Raw genomic sequence first — 4,077 nt, 5'->3', positions numbered from 1 at the left:
TGAGCAAGTCACTTAAGTCACCGAGATCAATCTGCTCCTGTACAACATAGGATACCATGTCCTTCCTCAGTAAATCATACAATGACATACAGACGTTGACTGTCCCTACTGTGAAAGCCTCTTGGAAACTTGCTGCAAATTTCCAAAGAAGGATACCTAGCAAATAGTGTATTCTTCGGCTGAGTCAGGAGAATGGGTTCTGCTTCCTAATTCTCAGTGATCTCGCTTCATTTTGTTGAGCCCCTATTGGTTCACCTGAAAAATAAAAGGATGAGCCTAGACGCTACCAAAGGGCCTTTCCAACACCAGTGTTCCAGTGTGACCCCGTGGACTGAAGCCTGTCAGGCTCCTCTGTCTGTGAGATTTCCCAGGCAAGAATACTGGAGTGGGTTGTCATTTCCTCTTTCAGGGGATCTTCCTGACCCAGGGTTTGAACCCACGTCTCCTACATTGTAGACAGCCTCCTGAATTGCAGATGGATGCTTTACCACTGAAACACCAGAGAAGATCACCATAACAGTGCATCTAAGAAAAGTTGTCTTGGGAAGGTTGATGTATTGGGTTGGCCCAACAGTTCATTCAGGTTTTTCATAACATCTTACAGAAAATCATGAACAAACTTTAAGCCAACCCAATATAACCTGTCCTGGAGAAGTCCATGGACTGTATAGTCCATGGGGTCGCAAAGAGCCGGACATGACTGAGCGACTTTCACTCACTCACTCAGTATAACCTCAAGGACTGTGTGCCGACAGCTCTTGTCCCAGGTCAGGTCAGGGGCTGGCCAACTGTGACCTGCTGGGCCACATCTAGCCCACACCAGCTTTTTAAAATAGAGCTTTATTGGCACACAGCCATGCGTGTTCATTTACTGTTGCCTCAGAGTTTCCTCAGTGCAACAACAGAAGAGTTGAGCGGCTCTGACTGAAACCACATGAAAGCAAAGCCTGAAGTATTTACTACTTTACCTTTTGCAGAAAGTTCACAGTCTCCTGCTCTAGATGTTTGCTGGATGGCTTCAACTAAAATATCAAACCAAATCTTGCTGACAGTCTTTTTTTCAGAGAGTGAAAAACTGATTGACAATCTGAGATATGTGTATGCTTTTATATTCAACTAGAATGCAGTTCATGAGTGCCTAAACATAATACAATAAGAATGATAAATTGACTAAAAGGGCATTCATACCTCATATAAATGGTATTGTTTTCCGCTGGACAGAAGTTTAAATAGACAGGGTTTTTAGGTTGTAAGAAATAAGGTGTATGCTGTGTTCCAAAGAGTAATACAAATTTCTCATGTAATCTAGATGAGACGAAGGCAGGATTAGTATTTGGAAGAAAATTAATCCTCAGACTGGTTTGCAAACCACCCATACCCTGGAGTGTAAACTTCTCAACATTTTCTCATCAACCCACCGTCCACTCATAGAGAAATCAGAGGATGCTTTCTCCCGTTCCCATTCTCCCCACAAAACACATAAGCACAGCAAAAGGCAGGAGACACTGAACTGTGAGCTCAACAGAAAGAAGGAAAAACTGTGCATTCCTGAAACATTTGCAGCTTTGGAATTTGCAAAGCAGAAGAATCAACCCAAGAACTAGGACTTCATTATCCTGCAGAGGAGAGGGTCCCCAGGGAAGAGGTCCACCCCCACCCCCACCCCCACCCAACACAGAGTCTGAAACAAGAAGAAAATGGGAAGGAGGAATATAGGAAGGCAGGCCAGCTATCCAGGCAGAGGTCCCCCTGAGAGTTTAGCAGGGACTCTCTTCCCCTTGGTACAGCACAAAATTACACGGGAGCTGGATCAGAATATGCTTACATGCTGTGTGAGCCTGGGTGTGGGTGTGAGCCTGGGCGTGGGTGTGAGCCTGGGTGTGGGTGTGGACTTGGGCGTGAGCATGAGCCTGAGCCTACGTGGGTGTGAGCATGCATTGGTGTGCATTTGCTGCTTCTTCGCCTCCCACATCATTTCCCTGTTGCTGTATAACAAGCCATCCGAATTATTTATTAGCCCACAAATCTAAGCAAAATTAAGCAGGCCTTGGCTGAGCAGTTGCTCCTGGAGTCAGTCACCATCAGTCAGTGGGAGGGTCCGCTGGGAGCTGGGGGCTCTCACAGGCCGTTACAGCCTTCCTGGTGGTTCATCTCACATCTCAGCCCACAGCAGAGCAGAGTGGGGTTTTTAGCAGACAGGAGGCCAGTCCTGTTGCACAAGCACTTTTCGAGCCTCATCTCACATCTCATTGGCAAACATGGCACCAGCCAGAGCAAGCTGGCTCGCCAAGTTCAGATTCCCAGAGGAGAGCAAGCCTCCAGCTCATGATGGGAGGAGACAAGCTCACAGTGCATGAGCTATCACATGGGGAGAGGCAAGACTGTGGTTCCACCAGCCTAACGTTGAGTTCACAGTGAATGCACCCAAGACTGCAGTGTGTCATGTATGTGTGACTGTTAAGCCGTGAGGAGTCAGAGGAAGGGAACAGGTAATTAGAGTGAGTCAGAAAGCAAGAGTGAGTCACAAAGCCTAACTTCATCACTGATATACTGTACTACAAGGGACACACATTCAATCCCTAGGAGCACATTTCCTCATCTGTAAAATCTCCCCTGGAGAAGGAAATGGCAACCCACTCCAGTTCCTGGGGTAAGAGTTTGTGGGGCTTTGGCTTTTCTGAGCACTGTAGTTCAGCATCTGGTAAATCACAGCACAATAATTCCCAACACACAGCTTCTCACATCAAGAACCACGTGCCACATGGAACTGCTTGACCTGTGAGGGCCTGAAGGCTTGGGGGCCCTCCAGACCTTGGTCTCTTCCAGAGGCTGTAATTCAGCACCCCCAGAGGAGGGGAACCGGGTGACCAGGCAAGGGGGCATCAACCCCCGCAAGCCCCAACTTTTTTCATTATCCAGTCTCACAGACTTGGGGGCTGAGGAACCATGCCCCAAGGGGAACAAGTCTGGCAGCGGGAGGGCCCTGATCTTGTGTAGACTCTGTTGGGGTCTTGGGCACAGACATTCTGTTCATAAGCCAGCAGGAGGCAGGGCTGTGGTGTGAAAACCTGAGAGCAGGGGCACTGGAGGGCTCCTGACAGTCGCAGGGGAATTCGCCAGAAAACTGAAGTCACAGAGCATCAGCATGCCATACGGCCGGGCTCAGGCCCTGATCTCATGGACACACAGCTGTGGCTTTTCCCAAACACTGTGCCCAGAGAACTGGACCTGAACAGGGGCCTCTGCGGTGTATGGCAACCAGTGCTGAGCATCTTGGGACAGTTCTGCAGCCAGGGTGTAAGTGCACTTGCTGGCAGCAGGCACACTCATAATTAAACTGCTTCGGGGGTATTAGGACAGTATGTTTATGTTAGGCTCTGCCTCGTTCCTGGATGCAACCCCAGGGCCTTGAAGTGGCATGTTTGTGACAGAGGTTGTATGCTTATTGTATCAGTAATCAAGATCGAGGGGAACAGAAGGGACAGCCATTTCTGAACAAGTCCCCCAGAGGTGCCCTCTGGAATGTTCCCCAAAAGGTTGGATGCTTGAACAGGGAAAAAGCAGCAGCTCAAATTGGGAAAGTCAGGTAGGCTGACCAGTGTATTCCCAGATTCCCCAGTTCTAGTCCTAAACATCCCACATCCCAGGAAACCCTCAGTCCCAGGCAAACCAAGACAGTTGGTCACCCTGAAGTTGAGACACTTCACAGTCATAACACAGTCACCCATCCAGGGTCACAGTTAATCCTGGACACACATGAGTTGTGATAAAGACCTTTTACAGGGAGACATTAGCCAATGAAAGAACCTTCTGCTCTACCCAGACCAGTCTTCACCTGGTGTATTAGCAGGATTCTTCATAGAGACAGAACCAACAGAATGCTTTGAGTTTCCCTGGTGGCTCAGATGGTAAAAAATCTGTCTGCAACGCAGGAGACTCAGGTTTTATCCCTGAGTCAGGAAGATCCCCTGGAGAAGGGAATGGCAACCCACTCCAATATTCTTGCCTGGAGCACTCTATGGACAGAGGAGCTTGGCAGGCTACAGTCCATGGGGTCACAAGGACTCAGACATGACC

The 4,077-nt window shown here is 48.7% G+C and overlaps 1 non-coding gene across 1 annotated transcript; it reads right to left on the bottom strand.

Moving 5' to 3' along the window:
- Positions 1–3,622: 3,622 nt before the first annotated feature.
- On the bottom strand, positions 3,623–3,689 carry MIR584-7 (microRNA mir-584-7). Its single transcript, NR_031336.1, has one exon. It is a non-coding gene; the product is annotated as a microRNA mir-584-7 (primary transcript).
- Between the last annotated feature and the right edge of the window lie 388 nt (positions 3,690–4,077).

This window comes from Bos taurus, chromosome 29 (assembly GCF_002263795.3).
Source record: "Bos taurus isolate L1 Dominette 01449 registration number 42190680 breed Hereford chromosome 29, ARS-UCD2.0, whole genome shotgun sequence".
NCBI classification, from domain to species: domain Eukaryota; kingdom Metazoa; phylum Chordata; class Mammalia; order Artiodactyla; family Bovidae; genus Bos; species Bos taurus.
Note: the sequence above shows the minus strand (reverse complement) of the source record. Positions and strands in the feature narration are given on the sequence as shown.